The sequence below is a fragment of the Typopeltis vanoorti genome, chromosome 3 (genome assembly GCF_054136105.1).
Source record: "Typopeltis vanoorti isolate ZY-2024b chromosome 3, IOZ_Tvanoo_1.0, whole genome shotgun sequence".
NCBI classification, from domain to species: domain Eukaryota; kingdom Metazoa; phylum Arthropoda; class Arachnida; order Uropygi; family Thelyphonidae; genus Typopeltis; species Typopeltis vanoorti.
In genome coordinates, this window is record NC_143551.1 from 146621833 (window position 1) to 146645462 (window position 23630).

The window sequence follows — 23630 nt, forward strand, 5'->3', positions numbered from 1 at the left end:
CATACATACAGTATCCAATCTTCTATTCACTGACATAGTTTTTGTACCATTTGAATGAAGCTTAGTTCCACTTTTGGTATTTGCCCAAAGTGAGTTATGCTTGATCCTTCTAGTGTTTAGTTTCAGATTATTTAAAGAAGTGATAACTGAATATACATATTCAGTTTTTAATTATTTGTTTTATTTTTGCTTTGTGAAAAAAAAAAAAGATTGTTCTAATATTCATGATCTCATAGTTAGAAAAAAAGGTTAAGTAAAAGCAACATGATGCAGCAAGTGTGAAACTCTCCCCCCCCACCCCAAAAAAATTACTATGATTTTCCTCTAAAATCTGAGCAACAAAGACTACTTATTGATTTTAAGATCACTCATCTTTTTAGGTGTTAGTGTTCATAAGTGCTAAATATATCACAGAAGAATATAATTTCTTGGCATCTTTAATTTATAATATGACCAAGTGAAACTTCCAACATCTATTTCCTTATCAGAACCTTCTGTGGGATCCTAAGCACAAATAAGTGTCTTTCTTCATCAATAACTACTATGGTTACTCTTTTCTATTCCTGATCTCTGTTTTGCCATAATATATCTTATAGTTATTATTTAGAAATATCTCATCTGTTTAAGTCTTCTTATCAGTAAGAACAGTTATTAACATGATACTTCTCTAATTGTGTGAGTTGTTTCTTTTCTAATGATACCCCACATTGATGGTGTTTATCTTTAGTTATGTTGATGAGTTTGATCCAGGTAACTGATTTTTCACTGTTCACCCCTCATTCAATGTTGTACCCAGAAAAGGAAATATGTTATGGTTTTCAGTTTCAGTAATGAATTGAATACTTGTTGGTTCATGGGACTTAGGAAGGTGTCTAAAGTTTGGTGATGGTGGAGCCAAATAGCATGTCTGCAGTATATCTGTGCTAAGCTTTGGATTTTAAAGTAGCTGAATGTAACACAAGAACTAGGTGTCATTAGCACTGGCTAAAACAGCTTTAACAATTTGCTCTAGTGGGCAAGCTTTAAAAAATGAATTTCAAATAAGCAAGACTTTATTAATAAATTTAGTTTAATCCTTTATCTATGTGTATGCAAATAAAGTTTCAGCCTGAAATATCTTAAGGACTGAGGCAACTCGTAAAGGTGGACCAAGCTCTTATCATTCCTTGTCTCAGTATCTCCCATAATGCAAAGCACATCTTTGCGGACATATATAATGCTATGCATTATGGGAAGGGCCACTACCCAGATCAGTTTGACCTTTATTGAAGTCTTGTCAGTGGGAGCCAGACCCAGAAGTGGTGATACTAAGACAGAAGCAATAATTAGAAGAAGAGTAATTTGATAATAAGGTGGTACACCTTTTGGCAACTCGTATAAGTAAATATGACCTCTCCATTCTTCTGCCTTAGTATCACCACTTCTGGGTCTGGCTCCCAATGACAAGACCTCAACAAAGGTCGAAACCGGTCTGGATAGTGGCCCTTACCTTAATGCATAGCATTATACATGTCCGCAAGGAGATGTGCTTTGCATTATGGGAGATACCGAGACAAGGAGTGATGAGAGCACCTTTACTACGAGTTGCCTCAGTCCTGAAGATACTTCAGGTGCAAACTTTGTTTGCATACACTTGGATAAAGGATTAAACTAAATTTATTATAGTCTAACCAAGTGGAAAATAAACTTTCAAGACTTTATTATAAAAAAAAAAAAAGGCTATAACAAGGAAGACTGTCAAATCAGTAGAATTCATAAAGAACATATGCAAAAAAAAAAAAAATCCTTACATTAAGGGAGTATTCAAATAAATTGAATACTACACAAATACAATGTTAAGATTATATTTAAACCACCCACAAAATCAGAAAGTTTACTCAACTTCTTTACACCCCCTTTTCTCGACTAGGTATATCCCAAATCCATTGCACCTGTTAGCTTACCCTGCATAGGGAAACAGGATGTGCAATCCTAAGAGGAAAAGAATAATGCTAATGATACATCAAATTAATTAATTATGGAAGTCAGGCTTTTCTGATCATGCACTTGAAAGCTGCCCCAGAATTGAGTGAAAAGGCACCATTCTTTACCTGGTATGAAAGAAAATTCAAAATCCATAACTCCAGTCTGAACAAGAATGATGGTCCCAGTGATATGGATGTGACCCATATACAATCCACATAACAATTAATGAAGGAGATAATAAAAGGACTGTACAACATTGTAAATCTCCAGGCACAAAATATCATGTATACTAAATACAAAAGCCAGCAAGAATATAATTATAGATCGCTACTTAACAAGTGTTCCCCCAAACAGCAAATAGAGTTCAGAAATAACAGGACTGTAGAGAATGAAGTCCAAGTCAATAACTATTGATATAGTTCCACTTATATATAATATAAGTATACAACTTAAATATAATAATATATAAGTTGTATTTATTTACTTTTTCCTATCTGTCCCTCATCAATCTCTGATGAGGAACTTTTATATGACATGTTTGTAAAAGTGATGACACGTTTACACAATGAGTGCTGATCGCTAACAACAACAACACAAAAAAATCACATAAAATGACAGTTCTTATTGGAGATCTAAACAATAAAGTGAGATGTATCTTAGACATTGAGAAATGTTATGAGAAATTTGAGAAAAGAGGCTGGACCAAAACTCCTGCTGGATTAAATGCTTAGCATGGAAATATATGTATTGACATTGAGACCACACAAAACAGGTCCTGCTGATTATCATATTGTTGGTTTGAAATATGAGAATGCAGGGAATTTCAAATAAAAAAGTGACCATTTCTTGAGTAGGATAAAAATGAGTTGTCTATCGAAAAGAAAAATTTGTAGTGAAGTTAAAGAATAAGTCGGTCAACATTCAGATATCAATTTGAGTAGAATTCTATATACAAATATTATTGGAAAACTCCAGGGCGTCAAGGATTCATTGAGGGAGGTCAACTCATTAACAGTAAATGCACTCAATACTTTAACAGATACACTGTATCGCTGACTAATATCCTTGAACATGTTTTCAGAAGTTTATAGATTTCGATCATATCACTCATCTTTCTCTTATTTATCAGTGTATGCAGTCCAAATATTCTCAATCTGTCCCCATTCCATAATCCTAACATCATATTTGTACGTCTTCGTTTGCAACTTTTCCACCATTGCAGCAGTCCAGGTGCCCTCATATCAAGGCCTTGTAAATAGGAAAAATGACTTCTTTATCCTTACATGTAATTTTTTTTTTCAACATAGCAATTATCATCTGAGTTTTATTTGCAATTTTTTCTATGTGGCCTTTGAATTTCAAACTCCTGTTCACCATAACTCTAAGATCTCTAGCCTCATCAGATTCTCCAAGCACAATTCCAACAGATTATATGCTGTGGGAAATCTCATCATGTCACCATGTGCATAACTTTACACATACTAGCATTGAATTGACAACCATTATCATTTGCCCACAGTTCCAGCTTATTCAAATTATTTTGAAAGTGCTGTATGTCTTTAGCATCCCTGATTTACCTGCCTATCTTTGTATCGTCAGTAAACAGTTGATCTCCTGTAAGGTCCTTCCTAGTAACATTAATAACTTGATGAATTGGAACAGGTGTGCTTAAGAGTCAAAGCTGTATAACTGAGAGGAGACCTCCACATAGCCTTTAAAGGAATGCAGAGAACCGACCAGGGCTTCTGACCTAATGTCCAATACCTTCTCGTAGTGCACCCTGTAGGGTATCTACTTGGATACTGAACGAACGAGGATGGGCTGGCAATTTGGGATTTAGCCGAACAAATTGTATTCTTATTGGTTAAACCAAAATAAAAAATGATGGTACAACATGACAAAATTTCATGCTAGCTGGGGCGTTGCCCGGTTAAACAAGGCCCCCGTTGTTTTCGCCAGGGAACCACGGCGAACAGTGAAAAGTCAGCTACTGGAACAAATCTGAAAACAAACCCCAACTCAACATCACCAGAGTTAAAGATCGGTACTATCAACATAAGAAGCCTGAATGGCAAAGAAATGGAGCTAGCTGAGGAATTAGATAAGTACCAGATCGACATAATAGGGGTGACTGAAACAAAAAAGACCAAAACTGGTGAGATCTTTCTGAGCAATAAATACAAAATGTCATATTCAGGCAATGACAATCAAGGAAAAGAAGGAGTGGCCATAGTATTCAACACAAAATACTAAGCTAATCTTCTTGAATGGCAGTCTGTCTCAAGTAGAGTAATGTGGGCAAATATGAGAATGGGGAACTGGACAATGAGACTTATTTATGCCTATGGTCCAACAGAAGGTTCTACTAAGGTAGAAGTGGAGGGATTTTTTGGGGCTTTAGAAAAAGCAACTGACACAATGAAAAAGGAAAAGTTGGTCCTTGTTGGGGATCTAAATAGCAGAGTAGGAAATGATTGTCAGACATACAAAAATATTTTGGGAAAATTTGGAGAAAAGAGCAAAGCTAATAATAATGGCAAATATTTGTTGGAGTTCTGCTCAGGACATGGACTAGTTATTACTAACACCATGTTCCAACATAAAAATGTGCACAAATTCACATGGAGAGAAGAGGCTAGGAATAAGAAAAGTCTCATTGCTATGTTATTGTTGATAGTGATGTTTTCTCCCTGGTGCAGGACACCAGAGTATACAGAGGATTTGAAATTGGAAGTGATCACTATTTAGTCTTGAGCAGGATAAAATTGAATTTCATATTGAAAAGAATAACATGTAAAAAAGTTTTAAAGCGAATTAAAGTTGAACAGCTCTCAGATGTGAACTGCAGACTAAAATACACAAAGATTATTGAAGAAAAAATGAAAGAGTTTGAGAACAGGAATCAAACCTTGGAGATTCAGTGGCAAACTCTGAAGAAAACATTGATTGATTCTGCCAGAGAAGCATGTGGTGAGGTTGTCTGCAAGGATAAAAAAATCAGAACTCCCTGTTGGACACAAGAAGTTAAAGAGGCAGTGAAGGAAAAGAAGAAAGCATATCAAAAGTTCCTGTCAAATAAGTCAGCTTGTGCGCTTAGAGAATATAGAGACAAATGCAAGAATTATAAACACTGTGTAAAACTAGCTAAACAAAAGTCATGGGAGGACTTTGGCAAGAATATAGAAAATAAATATCAAGAAGGTGGCAAAATATTCTGGAGGTTGTTGAAGAAGCTTAGGAATGGAGGAAAGAGTGCTGTAAAAGGAATTAGAGATGATAAAGGTGACATGAAAACTGAAGAAAAAGATATCCTTGAAGTATAATTATAATTAAATATAAATATAATGAAATATAATTACTTTGAAAAACTGCTAAACGAAACAAGCAGTGATGACAGCACAGTGGTAAAAAAACACTGACCAGGCATGCAGGCAGGAATACATATCGATACTTGAAGTAGAAAAAGCCATCAAAGGCTTGAAATGTAGAAAGGCAGCTGGAGTAGATGATATTCGACCAGAAATGCTGAAGTATGGTGGTATAAGAGTCTTACAGTGGCTGCACTGCATAGTTCAGAAAGCCTGGACAGAGGGATGAATTCCCAATGATTGGAGTAGAGCTCTCATAGTACCCATATGTACAAAGGGAAATAAAACTGAATGCGAGAATTACAGAGGTATTTCCCTACTGAGTGTTCCTGGCAAGATCTATGCAAGTATACTTGAGAAACGATTGAGAAGAATTGTGGAAGAAAAGCTTGGTGAAGAACAAGCTGGATTCAGGCCAAACAGAGGTTGTCAGGATCAGATCTTCAGTTTACGACAAAAAGTCGAGAAAGCATGGGAATATAACAAAGATCTGTATTTAAGTTTTGTCGATTTGGAAAAGGCATATGATAAGGTGCCAAGAGAGAAGCTATTCAATATGCTGCAGTTATATGGTGTGAATAGGGCATTATATCAAGCAATACTTAGTCTTTATTTGAGTTGTAAGTCAGCAGTTAGAATTGCTTGATATAATGCTGTACATCTATGATATATAATGCTATATGATATATGATATATAATGCTGTAAAATATAATAATGTACATCCTTGATACAAGGATGTACATTATCCCCTCTGTTATTCATTATCTATATGGATCACATTATGAAGGAAAGTGGTATTAAACGTGATATCAAAATTGGAGATGTTAATGTCAGCTCTTTGCTTTATGCGGATGATGTTATACTTCTAAATAAATCCGCTACAAGTCTGCAAGATTCTCTGACTAAATTGAATAGCTGTTGTAATAGATATGGTATGAAGGTCTGCAATAAAAAGACAAAGACAATGAAAATAGGCAGAATCACTGAAAATGTCAACTGTGTTGTGAATGGAGAATCTGTGGAACAAGTAAAACATTTCAGCTACTTAGGCACGATTTTTAGTGAAGATGGTAAATTAAATATAGAAATAGACAACAGAATCAGCAAAGCTGGTATGGTGGGAAGTCAATTGAATAAATTCATATGGAATAAGAGAGAAATTAGTCAGAACACTAAATTAGCTGTATACAAGACAGTGTTCAAACTAGTTTTAACTTATGGATCTGAGAGCTGGGTCAGAAGTAAAACACTTGACCAAAGACTAGAGACCGCAGATATGAGAGTTCTGAGAAAGATTATAGGCGTGAACAGATGGCATCAATGGCAATATCATATTAAAAACGAGGATATTAGGAAAGAACTAGACATTGTCAGCATCCAGGAATGCATTAGCAGAGCTAATCTCAGGTGGTATGGTCACCTAAACAGAATGGGCGAGGAAAGATTAGCAAAACAAATGTTCTCTGCCAGGTTGGCAGCAAAACGACCCAGAGGAATTCCAAGATATAGGTGGATTGATACGGTACAAAGTGCCTTAGACGATAGAAATATAAGATCTGATAATGTTGGAGTCTTGACAAGTAACAGACTGATTGGGAGGAAAATTGTAGATAGGAAGTTAGTAATGATATAATTTTTTCATGTAGTACTATCATATCCTGTACAACCCTTGTGGGTACATGGCAGGAATTTGATGATGATGAATTGGAACATAGGCTTTGATAATTAATTATACGTAATATGGATTTTAATTACATAATTTTGTTTTTATTAGCATAGAATTTTCATCCTGTGTTGTCAAGGGCACTTCAGTATGACTTTGATAATAAATAACTAAAAATAACTGGAAGATTCAAGAAAAATGCATGAACTTACGTGCATATGATATAGTGACACTCTAAATACATTAAGGTCCTAACAAAATAATTTTAATAAAGAGATCAGTAAAATATTATCTAATTTATTATTATTAAGACAGATAAGGATAAAACATTAGCGGTTCAAGATCAAAATGAATACTATAGAAAATTAACCTTAATGTTACGCAACTATTCTACATATTTTCCTCTTGCTAATGAACCTGCAATTACTTAGATTAAGAAATTGAACACACTTATTGATAATGTCACTTGCCAAAAAGAAATTTAAATTCTACCATGGGCATCCTCCTTATTTGTATGGATTTCCAAAAGTCCACAAAGTAAATTTTCCATTATGTCCTGAGGTAGACTGCATTGGCTCCTTGCTACAAAATTGCTAAACACCTTTCTAAATTACTTTCAGTATTCATGAGAAAATTCTCTTCATTTAGCAAGAATAGTTCTCATTTCAAAGGAAAGATACCAGAGCTTAGTATTGACTGAGGTGATCTTTTCAGCTTAGATATTGTGTCTTTATTTATGAATATTCTCTTAGACAAAACACTCAACTTCCTCAGTCAACATTTTCTGGCAAATATTGTCCACCTATTTGACTTTGTTATTCACTCTGGCTACTTCACACGCCAGAGTGAGCTTTACTTTGTCCTCTGTCTTCAATACTTACTAACTACTTCATGAAACAATTTGAAACAGATATGAATAGCTTATTTTCTAAACCAACCATATGTTACAGATATGTAGATGATATCCTCATGGTTTGACTTTGACAGCCTTACAGATCTACAAGTTCTTCAAAAAGATCAACAATTTTCACCATTGTATCCAGTTCACTCTTGAGGTAGAAGAGAATAACCAGATTGTCTTTTTAGGGTTCCTTTTACTTCATCAACCTGATGATAACCTTCAGTTTTTCAGTTTTAATAAAGAAAGTCCTTACTGGACTTTATATTCGTGCTTTTTTTCACCATCATACTGGTCAAAAATCTGACATCATTAAGACTATATCGAGCTCTCTCTCTCTCCCTCTCCCCGCGTTACTAAAATGCTGCTTTCTCAGAAATAAATTCTAATGGATTTACTGAACCTTATTGTCAACAAATCTTTGATTGTTATACTTTCATTGCCATCTGCTTTTCATCATGGTGGTGATATAGAGAATGTGTTACCATTCCTTATGTTAAGGGTGTCTGAAGGTATAGCCAGACTATTTAGATCTCTTGGCCTACAAGTGTCCTTTCACCTTATTAACAAGATTTCTACTTTTCTCTGTAGAAGATAAACTTCTGCTTTTGGATGAGCACGGAGTCTATCAGATTCCTTGCCAGTTAGGTTCATATTTTGACCAAACTAGTAGATTGGTGGCTGTGTGTTGTGATAATCATTTGTCCTGTTAAGTGTCATCTTCATCCAGGTGGTTGAATGTTATGGATCTCTACCTGAGATCCTGTTAGTATCATATGTCTGCAGATGTGCATGTTCACTGAGCCAATTTGGAGGTGGAAAAACTCTCAACCCCCTGTATGAGATCAGCTAACTTGCACCACTAACTTAATTGAAAACACCTGATAAAGGCTCCTCTCATCATAGTCAGGATTCAAACCCAGGTCTTTCCAATCAAAGGGCTTACCTATACCAACTTAGCTGCAGAGGCTCTGACGAACATCTAGATTGTATTAAATTCCATGAACCTGAACAGTTGGGACTTGCAGAATGCACTTCCTCCACCAGACATCTAATCCTTTTGAAGAAGGTTAAGGTTCTTCATAAAAATAATTATCTTATGGAACGCTTACATAAAGAAGTTGCGAAACTTTGCTACATCATCCAAATTTAAACAGAAGTGATGGACTGAAATTATTGCTTTTATTGGAAATAGTACTTCTTCTCAAGTTTCAGAAATAACTTTTTTTTTAAAAATAACAATGATCGCTTGTTAAAGTTATTTTGTTAGGATGCCACATCGGTGTAGTTCACACATTTTCATTATTGAATCTTCCAGTTTCTGTTCACATTGTTTAAACTGAACATTATACTGAAGATGCCCTTGACAATGAGGTGAAAATTCCATGCTAATATGAAAAATTATATAAGTAAAATCCATATAAAGTTTAATTAATGTCATTAATGTACAGATTGAATAACAATGACCCAAAGACTAACCCTATGTATAAACCACTGGTCATCTTAAATCTAGTGGACCCTCCCCCCACCTTTCAGATACCACTTTCTGATATCAGCCATCCACTTATCCAAATCAGTAGTTCATATTCTTATCCCACATTCTCCAGTTTATGCAACAAATGCTGTTCAATTTCAGATGAGATGCCTTAATCAGTGCTACACAGATCACTATTACTATTATTGTTTTCATGAGTTTCTACCCTAACTGGACTAGTATCATCTAATCTCATTAGATGATACTAGTCCAGTTAGGGTAGAAACCCCCCCGCCACACTCGTATTTCTTTTGTCTTAAAAATACTATCTGCTTTACATTAGATTCTAGTTAATACATCCGACTGTGAGAACTAGGTTTCACTAATGCTAACAATCTTAGGCCTCGGCAACAAACTCAACCACTTTCTACACAAATGCCCATGGCATTTGTGTATAGATTTAACAAGTTGCATTACCTCCTGTTTTTTTCTTTTGTATACTTACATCTGTACAGATTGTCTCAGTTAGGCAAATATCTATTTTCCATCCACAGACACACTCAAATCCCAACCCAAAGTGCTCAAGATCAACTCTTGCACCAGATTCATAACCATGCTCTCATTGATATTTGTATCATTATCACAATGGCATACTTTAGCTAAACTTGCATGCAAATTCAGCAAACTTTTGACAAAGATGATCTGGTTTCCCTGACACATTGCATTAGGTCTCTCCCAATAAATAATTCCTCCAATCTCATGATGCCAAATCCACTCAACTGCAAGCCAATTCCTCTTATACAAGTCTTCCCCCCCCCCCCATTAAACTCACTGCCCTCATCCAGTGCATTGAATCATCTGCTGTCATAGCCTTCCTTCTCAGTATTAATAGTCAAACATTGTTCTCTCTCTCTTTCTTTCTCATTTCTTCCAGCAGTCCAGTCATATCTACTCTCATACTATATTTATCACTACTTAATTGTTTGTATCTGTAAGCACTACCATCACTTTTACTTTTTGTTCACATCATTTAACTCCAAACAAATCGAACTTAACAAATCACTGTACTGCATTGCTTCTTTTTTTCTTAAATTCTGATAGACCTACCTTATTATTCAATGACAACTTACCAACTTCCATTTTCCTGTCTCATACTTTTCTCCTTGTTTTTCTTATCCTTAAAAGCCTTCATCTCTAGATTGTAAGTTTATCATTGCTTTTGATGCTAGTGTCCAATTTTTGGCACCTTATCTTAGGCTCCAAGAGATACTCTCCAAAAACAGTTTCTCATTGAAGTTAATATTTACACCATCAGAATATCTATTTTAAATTTCATGGAAAGTTTGTGTGCAAAAAGTCTTGGATTATGCTACCAGGAGAGAAATAATTGTCTTGGCAGTACATAATGCAGATAGCCTGGATTGCTGAGCAATTAGTCCACCACTCTCCAACCAGCATGCCATGGGTTCGAATTCCAGTGTGGGCATGGATGTTTGTTGAGTTCCTTTAAACGGTAGACTCCTGGTGTTTAGGCTTATATGTTGATTCTCCAGCATTGTATATTGTTAAAGGAAATTAACAACGTAGACTTGAAAATAACCAAAAATATTTAATTATTACTTCCTAGATTTCGACAAAATTAAATTGGCATCTTCAAGGATTAAACACATGCACACTTCAGTAACAAAGATGGAATAGGAGATATAGAAAGATGTCAAGTCCCTTAATTATGCAACCTATTGGCTTTGGTTGGGTGCCTCTCATATGGGAAACCGATGAGGGTTTCCCATATGAGAGGCAGTTTGATACAACCATGTTTGCTTAGGTTTGGATAGTTGGTAAGAGCTGCAGAAGATTTGAGGTAAAGCCTCTCGAACTTAAATTTGCTTTAGTGGAGTAAGGAGGTTTTTTCCCTACTAGATCCTGTGCTAGGTATCCAGGCCATGGTCTGCTAATCCTGACTGTCCATAGTGGTGGAATCAGATGCAATCCTGGTGCTCTGATATACAGATGTTGGCTGTCATACTTGTTTCTCCATAAAATGAGCAAATTGATTTGTTTTGCATGGATTTGTTTGTCCATATTATGGACAAACAAATCCATGAGAGTCGGTATATTTTTTCTGATTAAGAAATCCAGAATCTTAAAGAAATACAATCTTTGCACCACTTTCAAACCCTACTTAAAGCCAGCTATCCTTATTTGCTCCACTAAAGACAAACTCCCTTCCATCTCAGTGTCTGGTGTATATAGATTCTTTGTTTGTAAAAGTTGGCCTACTATGGACAGACAGGAAGCTCAGCTACCATCTGAATGGAAGAAGATAAAAAAAATACATCTGCAGTCAAGATGATAGTCAATCTGGCCTTGCTGACCATGCTTTGGATACAGTTTACTGGATCAATTGGAAAAAAAACCCACCATCCTCCATCAGAGTAAATTCAGGAGAGAAAGACTATTTTTAGAATCTGCTGCTGTTAAAAATCAGCCTAATTTAAATAAATATGGTTGCATAAAACTTCTGAACACATGGGAAACACTAATACTTTGAGATCCCAGTTTACATCTTAGGCCATCAACAGGCATCCATAGAGGGTGCCCCACTTAGGACTCTATTCTTTCGTCCACATGTTTTAGTTAGCTTTGTGCTGCCTTTGTGTGTGCGTGTGTGTGTGTGTGTTACATCTCATTTTGTATTCCCTGATGATGTCTCTGAGATGAAATATTTGAAGCATTAAATACTACTTTTAATCATTTTCTAGTACTGTTTCACTCCATCAAACTTTTATCATGAACTATAAAAACTTAGTCCACCAGGCAAAATTAATTTGCTCAGATAACATTGCATGCAATTCAGAACTCATCCACATAAAAAACACTTTTTTGGGCCAATGGCTAAACCTCTCACCAAAGAAAAAAAAAATTTTAACGCCATGTACACACATTTCCCCTTCCAAACATAGATTACAGCAAATCCATCAACCATCCCCTATCGTCGTGTCTCAGAAAAGGTGACCAAGATCTTAAAAAGGTACCATCTTGTAACCACAAAAAGCTAGCAATTCTTATCTGCTTTCCAAAAGACCAACTACAACTTCTGGATTTACCTGGAGTGTAGCAGGTGCCCTGCAGCTGCAATCTTTAACATTATGGACAAGCAGGTAGGACATACAACATCCATATATCAGAACACCAGGATTACATCTGATTCTACCACTATGGCCAGTCAGGATTAGCAGACCATGGACTGGATACCCAGCACAAGATCTGGTGGGAAAAAAGCCATCTTACTCCACTGAAGCAAATTTAAGTATGGGAGGCTTTTACCAACTATCTCAACCCAACCAAACGTTGTTGTATCAAACTGCCTCTCATATGGGAAACCCTCATCAGTAGACAGTAAGTCCAACATCAAGAACACCCAACCAAAAGCCAATAGGTGGCATAATTATAGGACTTTAGGTCTTCCTGTATCTCTCCTGTTCCATCTTTGCTACTGAAGTGTGCCTGCATGCATGTGTTTAATTCCTGAAGATGCAGATTTAACTTTGGCAAAATATAAGTAACAATTAAGTATTTTAAGTATAAAGACCTAATAAGCTTCATTTTGGCAATGAAACAATATTTAAATTAAGGGGATATTAAATCCCACAGTTTTAAAACCGAATAAGAAACTCAAAGATTGGAATCAGAGAGTTTCTTGCCGAATATAGTAAACTATAAAGTATGGGTGACACTGGTGTGAGCAAATGCAAGTGACCCTAGCACGTAGTACAATACCAGAAGTCTCGCAGCAAAGTCGGTAAATTCTGATCGCTATTCTTAGGTATTTTCCATAATGTAAAAACACATTTCTTAGGAAATGTATGCTGTTATTACATTATGGTAGGGAGGTCACTACCCAGACCGGTTTCAGCCTTTTTTGAGGCTTCATCAGTGAGTAGCTAGACCTAATACCGAAGTGTATAGCGAAAAGAACTTATGTACTCTGCGATGCGAGTTTCCAAAAAGGTGCAACCATTAAGTTACTTAAGTATAAAGAGCTAATAAGCTTCATTTTGGCAATGAAAACAATATTTAAATTAAGGGGATATTAAATCCCACATAGTTTTAAAACCGAATAAGAAACTCAAAGATTGGAATCAGAGAGTTTCATAAGAAACTCAAAGTCTATGTTGTTAATTTCCTTAAGCTACATACGATAAATGTAGACTGTGTTTAAGTGGCTTGAAAAAAGGTGAAATTTCTGAATTATCTAATCGTTTGTCCACTCCCAGTACTAAAGTTAATTCTGTATAGGCTAACAGCACATTGTTAACGAGACAAAAAAAAAAAAAAAAATTAAAAAAAAAAATAAAAATAAATAAACTAGGGCTCACAAAAGTATAATGATCTCTCAATTACCCAATCCTTGAATGGGGTAATGTATCAACTGACTTCTGGTACAACACAATGTAACTGTGCCTTCAGTTATCTAACCAGTAAATTGTCATACTTGGACTGGATAATTTAGAGATGACTGCATTTGTGTTATTAGTTGAAAAAAAATGCAAAAGTACAGTAAAAAATGAAAATATAATTCATAAAATAGATAATTTGTTAAGGAATTAAAACTACAGTACTGTAATGTGCTAAATGGATTAAAGCCTGGCATAGTGAGCTTTAATCCGTTTACAAGCAGTCTGGCTCTCATCAGTTGAAGGCAGACTGCTCGTATATGGAAATATTACTTCTGCATTACTTCAACCTTGGTATCACGTCTGGCTTCCACTGATGAGACCTCAATAAAGGTCGACACCAGTCTGGGTAGTGACCCTTCCCATATTGCAGTGTTCCTCAAACTTCAGATATCTGCGTACCCCTTCTTTAATTTTCATTATTACCTAGTATCCCCTTATCAAAATAATAATAAATAACTAAATAAATAAAGTATATTTCATTGTAAATGTCTATTTTATTTAAATTTATATGTACATGTAAACAAAAAATATGATTTATTTTCGATAGAACAAAATTTGAAATAGGTTCCTCTTTGTTGGATCGTCCTTCCTGTCTTTTGATCTGCCATCTTGCTTTAACGTTGTTCTTATTAAGGTTAATTAATTGTGTGTTGATTACTAATCCAAATATAGAGAAATTTCTATTATACTGTGCCACCCTATTTTCAGATTAGTCTATGCAAAATAGTGTAATCAAATATTAATTAACTTTAGCAGTCTAATGTTTACATATAGGCCGAATTTTACATTAACATTTAAAGTTCCTGCTAGGTCCGATGATTTTATGAACGGTGCAGTGGAAAAGAATCAGGCTAACAACAAATTGAAATCAATAAAACAAAACATTTAATGCAAGGTTATATAATATATACATAAGCATACTTTGGATACAATATAATGCAAAATTAACTCTGTTCAACTACACATAACATTCACTTAACTTTTGGTATTAAACACCGAGCTTCAAAATTTAATTTCTCCCTAATAGGCAATGATAGTTCTAAAGTTCTTTACCACTGAAATTAACAGCAAATATTTTTACAATAGTATTCTTTATCTATCCCTTAGTCAGAAATCACATAGCTCAGTCAAGAGATAGCTATCACCTTAAGGGGGAAAGACTATTAACCTTCTAGCTTTAGCTAATTTCAGCATAAACATCACAGTTAATGTTAGGATTTAACAGAAGGAGATAATTCTTATAACTCCACTCTAAAATGCTATAAAGTACAACTGTTCTTACTGGAATAAATCTTTGCACATATTATTCACTGAGGCACACTTAAAACTTTAGATAATTATCACACTAGAGCTACACATTTCAAAAGTAATCTTCTTTGAATTAACTTAATCTTTAACTTCAGCACATCACAAATGCAGACACACTTGCACTAGAAAATTCACTTATTCCTCATATACTACTTTACAATAGAATCAGCTTTCATTTATCTTCCTTGAAAGCTCTGGAATACAACATTAACTTCAGAATTCCATATCAACATTCTGAGATGGCAATTTACATCTTGATCCTTCGTAATCTGATTACAGCAGTTAATTCTTTGTACTACAGCCTCTTATTTAACTCCGTGCTGCCAATAAATTATTTCCTCATCTCTATTGTACTGTTCTCAGAGCCGTTACTGTGCTGAGTACTCCAATTACTCCGTCCTTAGTTCTAGTGCTAACTCTGCCGATCAACTCCTACTCACTGCTCTTGTTTACTCTCGCTTTCCGTTTATATATGTTCACTCCGTTTTCCCGCCAAAACTTGTTTTCACCGTCCAGCTCATATCAATTCCATCTCACGTCCATAACTCACGCACGGCTTCTATTTTTAACTCCGTCTCCATGACAACAATTAGAGCAGTACATAATCATTATATAATATTATATCTTTACATACAGAAACTAAATAAAAGGATATTTTTCTATTCAAATAATATATATAATTAAATATGATGAACACAAATTCTTCTACTATCAATATAGGAATAAATAAAATAATCTGAACGTTATTTTTATATAGAGTCCTTTCTGTTATTAATACATATCCTAGATTAAATAATTAAATAAAAAAACTCAAAGTAATTACATGAATAATAGTTTATGACAAGAGATTTACATTAAATAATATCTACAAATATAGCCTTTGATGTGGTGGATTATGTTGGATTCTGAAAGGAATATTAATAATTTTAATTTCTCTTCATTCAGAATCCAACATCTTCATTTCCCGTCCATGAAAATCTACATTTCAAGTAACTCATATCACACCTACGAAGATTTTTCATCTTCTTCCTAGCTGGTTCTCTAGAGATGTCAGATGACGCATCCTTATCAATTTCATTTGATCCAGATACAATATCAACGTTTTCTTGTTTCTTACAGCTACTTGTATTTGCTATATTGTTTTCTTTTGTGCATTTTATAAATCCAGTCTTTAACTCTTTAACCAACGATCCATACTTAAGAATTTGAAAGCTAAAAAAATTACCTATCATACTCTGCAAGGAGATGTGCTTTGCATTATGGGATACCAAGACAAGTGATATGAAGTCATTAGCTTTTATAATACAAGTTGTCAAGTCCTGAAATTACTTCAGGCACTTGGATAAAGGATTAAACCAAGAATATAATTTCTTAGCATCTTTAATCTATACTAAGGAAATAGTTTGAATTATCGGAAAGGGCAGTCAACATCTAAGTAAAGATCTAAGCAAGAGACTAGAATATCAAAACAAGTCATACATAAAAGCTATTGGAAAATTTGAATAAAAGGGCAAGGCTAATAGTAATGGTAAGCATCTGCTGGATTTCTGTTCAGGATACAAATGGCCAATACAACACAAATTTTAACCTAAAGATATGCATAAATTCTCACAAAGAGAACACACACACACACACACACACACACACACACACACACACACACACACACACACACACACACACACACACACACACACACACACACAAGAAATAACATTAGCCTTATTCTCAAAAAGAACTCTTCACACTAACTTGGACAGAACTAATATCATAGGCAAACATCAATGGATGTCATGTTTACTGTTTCTCGGTGCAAGATTATGCATTTTGGACCAAGGACGTTTGAAGCAGTGCATTATATTAATAGGCACTGACTTATCAGTGAAATCTTGAACTTCACTGACTAAAGTAGTCAATGAAGTTCAAGACTCGAGGATCATAGTAGATGCAGAATTATAGTATTGGGGGAAAGGGAGGAAATTGCTAAGTTACTTAGGGCACTGTATCAGATAAATGCTATGCAATGCTAAAATTAAAAAAAAATAAATAAAATAAATAAATTGACCCATTGATGTGAAATCAGGTGTAAGAAAAGGGTGCACACTTCCAGCACAATTACTATCATCATCTATATGAATCACAATATTAAGGGAAATGGTTCAGACTGATATCAAAACTGGGGGATATTCAGCATTTCATGCTGATGACATTATATTCTTAAATAAATCCAGTAAAAGTCCTCATGATTCTTTAATTAAACTGAATAACTATGTAAAAAATTTAGTATAAACATTGGCGATAAAGACAAAAAAAAAACCCTATGAAAACAGGTAGGAACGATGATAGGACCATAGCAGGTGACCACTATGTTCTTATGTTTGAAAGGTAATAAAGATAATGAAGTTCATGAGAAAAACTACAAAATATACTCTATTCGATCACAAAAAAAAATGTAGAAATTATGAAAGAATTAAACCAAGAATCAGTAATAGAAAAAATTAAAAAAAATATAAACATAAATGGATGGAACACATTGAAAGAATGAAAACAGAAAGATTACCAAAACAAGCCATAAATTACAAACCATCAGGAAAAAGAAACCAGGACGTCCTCTAAAGAGATTCAAATGATAACTTTTAGGCCTAGAGTGGCCGGAACAGGCCACTCTAGGTCTAAATCCTTGAAAAGCATGATCATAAAGCTAGAATATCATTTTTACAATAAGTTGCCATGAGGAGGTATGGATTTAAATAGAAATGAATTTTACTAGCCAAGGAATACTGACAAAGGTGTACAGTTGTGGTTCATGATAACAATAATTACCGTACAGCCAGCGTATAAGTTGAGGCCTAAATTTTAGGCTATTTTTAGGTTTTAAGCTTATGTCGGTTGTATAAGACGACCCCCCAATTTTTTCTTTCTTGTATTAATGCAATGTTAGGTATTGTTATTATATCCATTATATTTTTTGCATAGCACAGAATTAGTATTTACGTGAATTAACCTAATTAAAAGTGATTGGCCCCAATTTTAATTAATTATTAATTTTGCATTTTTGAAAACATTTTAGGATTATTAAAATTGTTATCATTTAAAATCATGGAACCAGCAACAAAACGAAGAAAGTATGAAGTTCGATTTAAAATAAGGATAATTGAAATGGCAAAGCAAACTAATAACTGTGCTGCTGCATGAAAGTTTGACATAACCGAGAAGATGGTAAGAAAATGGAGGAAGAAAGAAGATATTTTTAAAAAATTGCCAAAGAAAAAATGTGTGATGAGAATGGGGATCACCCGATGGCCGCAACAAGAAAATCACATTGCAGAATGGGTATTCGAACAAAGGCAGAATGGTGATCACGATGAAAACGAAATCAATTCACTGGATTCGAACTGGGATCCATATGACGATAATTTAAACAATGGATCTGAAGAATTATTTTCAACAGATGATGAAGAAAATTAACATGAAAATTGAGGTTAATAATTATTTGTTTTTTAAGACTTACATCTATTGTAATATTTTAAATAAATTTATGTAACAAAAAATTAATCTGATTTGTTTATAAACACTGCCTATTTTCTTATATAACGATCTATTGTAGCTACCTAAATGTTCATCCAAGAAATTAAGCTTCCCTTTTTATACTCGCCGTATAAGACAACCCATGATTTCGAGGAGTTTTCTGTGGTATTTGAGAGTCATCTTTTACGCTGACATATATGGTACTTCAGGAAGCTTAACCATCTACTATGTAATTACAGATGCATTTCCACAGATCCTACTTAATCATAGTTCAACAAGCTTAATAATCTTCTAGATGAAATTCATTCTTAGGATGAAGAAACCATAAAAAATTTAGACCTCCTTTATGGTGTTCCCAAGATATATATAAAGAAAACGTTACATTAAGACCAACTGTAAATTGTTTAGGTTGCCCAACTATGAACTCTCAAAATATCTGCCAAATCTTCTCTCTGCATTTCCAGGTAATCTTTTCTCTTTCAATAAAAATTTAGTAGATTTCAAGAATAAAATAACAAGATTATCTTTACAATGCACAGATTCCTCTTAATCCTGCTGGCTGATACAATATAATTAGTATGCAATGATTTTCCTCCTAATATTATAAATTTATTCAAAATTGTCATAAATTCAAGTTACTTCAGTTGTCAAAACAAATTGTATAAATAGATAGAAGGAACTGCTATGGGTTTTTTTATATTCTCATATTATAACAGCATATTCTCAATGTTTCTTCTCCTAAGCCATCTACTCGGTACAGATATGTCTATGATATTTTTGTTGTATGGGAACACTTCCTTGGCTGAACTTCATGAATTTCTTTGGAAAATTAATTCAGCAAACCCAAGAATTAAATTTACACTTGAAGTAGAAGATAATTGTCTCCCTGGATGTTTTTATTCTACTTCAAACTAATGACAGTCTACACGTCTCAGTACACAGGAAACCAACTTGTACTGGTAAATATATTAACGCTGCTTCTTATCATCATCCCTTTCACAAATAACATTTGTTCAACTGACTCTCTTCTAAATAACAAACCATCATTTATTAGAACCACATTCATCTCTAATGGCTATAATACAAAAATAACTGATAAAATAATTATGGCTTCCATCCTAATCCTCCTCAAGAAGCAGTTTCTAGAATTTCCATACCGAGTTAAAGGACTATAGAGAAAACTGCAAGATGTTTGCGAGACAGACCTACAGGTTGCTTTCCATCCAGTTCATAAACTAAATTCCTGCATAGCCTCTCCAAAAGACAAATATTCTCCTCTCTCACCCTGGAGTTGACAGAATCCCTTTTACATGCAGTCTTTGCTATCATGCACAGAGGGATCATTCTGCTCAGATTCATCTAGAACATCAAGAGTCTGATAAGTCTGGTTTTAGCCAGCCATGCCTTATCCACTAGACACAGACTTCACTGGAACAAAACTAAAGTCCTACATAAAAGTTATTTTCTTCTTGAAAGATTATATAAACAAAGTTGTGAAGCCGACATTCACAGTCCAAACCTCAACAAAATCAATTGCCTTAACATTTCCAATTTTGAGAAGTCATCCTAAGTAACACTCTTCATTCCTATGTTTCCTAATATTCCAATTACTTAAATTTATTTTTCTGAATTCTAATAGTTTGTAGATAGAGTTATCCTCTTGCAGTTAGATAGATAGATACACAAGTCTTAATTTTTTTTTTTTTTTAAAGTTATTTCATTGTTAAAGACTGACAAATTAAACTCAGCAATTCAAATGTTTTTTTCTGCTAAAGTCACATTCTTATCATCTACATTGAGTAGCATGGCAAAAACTTTCCTTTTTTGCTTCACTAATTTCTTTCCCCATAATCTGATTATTACTTTCTTACCATCTCTGTCACTCTTTTGTAGTTGTACATGTTCATCGCATTTCTCCTAAAATTCCATCCAAAGCATTTTTTTCCCCCTAGACTGTTGCTGTTTAAAAGATTTTACTTGTCCATTTAATCCTAATTTGTTTATCCTCTTAACACTAGGAACAAATTTAGTTCCTAGTAGTTGCTTTCTTCAAACAAACTTTCACTGATTTGCATTCACGCCTAACTTCACATTGTAATATCTGATATCAATATGATAAGTTTATCATAATCCCCTACTTTGTGTTTCCTTATATAACTTCTTAATAGAAATTTTCATGTGAGTGGCCACCATTTAGGATAAAGCAGAAGAGTCATTCTCTTGAAATGGGTACCTTATTCTTGGATGTCTTCTCTGAGATGCTACTGTCAGATCTAATACCAGGAATATTTCCCAATGTATCCTCCATCACATGCTGCCTAAAGTATAGTTACTTGTGAGTAACTATAAATTCTCTTTTTTCAGTCATCCAATTTTTACCTCTATTATCATTATATGGGTATCTTCATGGAGAAAGAGAATGCATCACAGGAAACCCATTATTCACATAATACCTGATATATTTCTCCTTGAACTCATTCACTGATGAAGCACTCCCGAACACCTCTGGCAACCCATTCTATTCATTTAGTACCATCCAAGCAAAAAAATTTAGTCTTAACTTCCTTGCTAACTACACTCATATCTCTCCATCACTTCATCCTCATGGAATCCGGATGACGAGATCTGTTGCCCAGTAGTCCAAATGTGCCTTTATTAAAGCTTTATAAAGGGGAATGATAACCTAAATCCTGCTTGTCAGTGCATTCTTCAACAACCATGTAATGTGATGTGCTGTTTCGGCTACCTTTGCAATCTGTCCTCAACCTCCAAATCCCTGGCTTCATCAATTTCCTGCAATTCAGTTCCATCAAAGCTTGTGAACTTTTCTTCCCAAAGTGCATTACCTTACACTTGGCCACATTAAACGATTGCATTTTAAACCATAAACCTTCATCATCATCATCAAATTCCTGCCATGTATCCTCAAGGGGTGTATAGGATATGACAGTACTACATGAAAAAATTACATCATTACTAACTTCCTATCTACAATTTTCTTCCAAATCAGTCTGTTACTTTTCAAGACTCCAACATTATCAGATCTTATATTTCTATCGTATAAGGCACTTTGTACCGTATCAATCCACCTATATCTTGGTCTTCCTCTGGGTCGTTTTCCTGCCAACCTAGCAGAGACCACTTGTTTTGCTAATCTTTACTCTCCCATTCTATTTAAGTGACCATACCACCTGATATTAGCTCTGCTAATGCATTCCTGGATGCTGACAATGTCTAGTTCTTTCCTAATATCCTCGTTTTTAATATGATATTGCCATTGATGCAATCTGTTCATGCCTCTAATCTTTCTCAGGACTCTCATATCTGCCGTCTCTAGTCTTTGGTCAAGTGTTTTACTTCTGACCCAGCTCTCAGATCCATAAGTTAAAACTGGTTTGAACACTGTCTTGTATATAGCTAATTTAGTGTTCCGACTAATTTCTCTCTTATTCCATATGAATTTATTCAACTGATTTCCCACCATACCAGCTTTGCTGATTCTGTTGTCTATTTCTATATTTAATTTACCATCTTCAGTAAAAATCGTGCCTAAGTAGCTGAAATGTTTTACTTGTTCCACAGGTTCTCCATTCACAACACAGTTGACATTTTCAATGATTCTACCTATTTTCGTTGTCTTTGTCATTTTATTGCTGACCTTCATACCATATCTATTACAACAGCTATTCAATTTAGTCAGAGAATCTTGCAGACTTGTAGCAGATTTATTTAGAAGTATAACATCATCTGCATAAAGCAAAGAGCTGACATTAACATCTCCAATTTTGATATCAGGTTTAATACCACTTTCCTTCATAATGTGATTCATATAGATAATGAATAGCAGAGGGGATAATGCACATCCTTGTCTCACACCAGATTTAACATTAAACCATCTTCCTGTACTTCCTTCAATTCTAACTGCTGACTTACAACTCAAATAAAGACTAAGTATTGCTTGATATAATGCCCCATTCACACCATATAACTGCAGCGTATTGAATAGCTTCTCTCTTGGCACCTTGTCATATGCCTTTTCCAAATCGACAAAACTTAAATACAGATCTTTGTTATATTTCCATGCTTTCTCGACTATTTGTCGTAAAGTGAAGATCTGATCCTGACAGCCTCCAGTTGGCCTGAATCCAGCTTGTTCTTCACCAAGCTTTTCTTCCACAATTCTTCTCAACCGTTTCTCAAGCATACTTGCATAGATCTTGCCAGGAACATCAGTAGGGAAATATCTCTGTAATTCTCACATTCAGTTTTATTTTCCTTTTTATATATGGGTACTATGAGAGCTCTACTCCAATCATCGGGAATTCGTCCCTCTGTCCAGGCTTTCTGAACTATGCAGTGCAGCCACTGTAAGACTTTTATATCACCATACTTCGGCATTTCTGGTCGAATATCATCTACTCCAGCTGCCTTTCCACATTTCAAGCCTTTGATGGCTTTTTCTACTTCAAGTATGGATATGTATTCCTGACTGTATACCTGGTCAGTGTTTTTTTTATCACTGTGCTGTCATCACATCACTGCTTGTTTCATTTAGCAGTGTTTCAAAGTAATTACTCCATACTTCAAGGATATCTTTTTCTACTGTTTTTCATGTCACCTTTATCATCTCTAACTCCTTTTACAGCACTCTTTCCTCCATTCCTAAGTTTCTTCAACAACCTCCAGAATATTTTGCCACCTTCTTGATATTTATTTTCTATATTCTTGCCAAAGTCTTCCCATGACTTCTGTTTAACTAGTTTTGCACAGTGTTTAGGATTCTTACATTTGTCTCTGTATTCTGTAAGAGTAAAAGCTGACTTATTTGCCAGTAACTTTTGATATGCTTTCTTCTTTTCCTTCACTGCCTCTTTAACTTCCTGTGTCCACCAGGGAGTTCTGATTTTTTTATCCTTGCATACAACCTCACCACATGCCTCTCTGGCAGAATCAATCAATGTTTTC

At 34.7% G+C, this 23630-nt stretch overlaps 1 protein-coding gene across 1 annotated transcript in view; it reads right to left on the reverse strand.

Annotated features, from left to right (window-relative positions):
* Pi3K21B (phosphatidylinositol 3-kinase regulatory subunit alpha) overlaps window positions 1–23630 on the reverse strand; it is a 405502-nt gene that overhangs the window by 89517 nt on the left and 292355 nt on the right. The gene's annotated exons all lie outside the window — the stretch shown is intronic.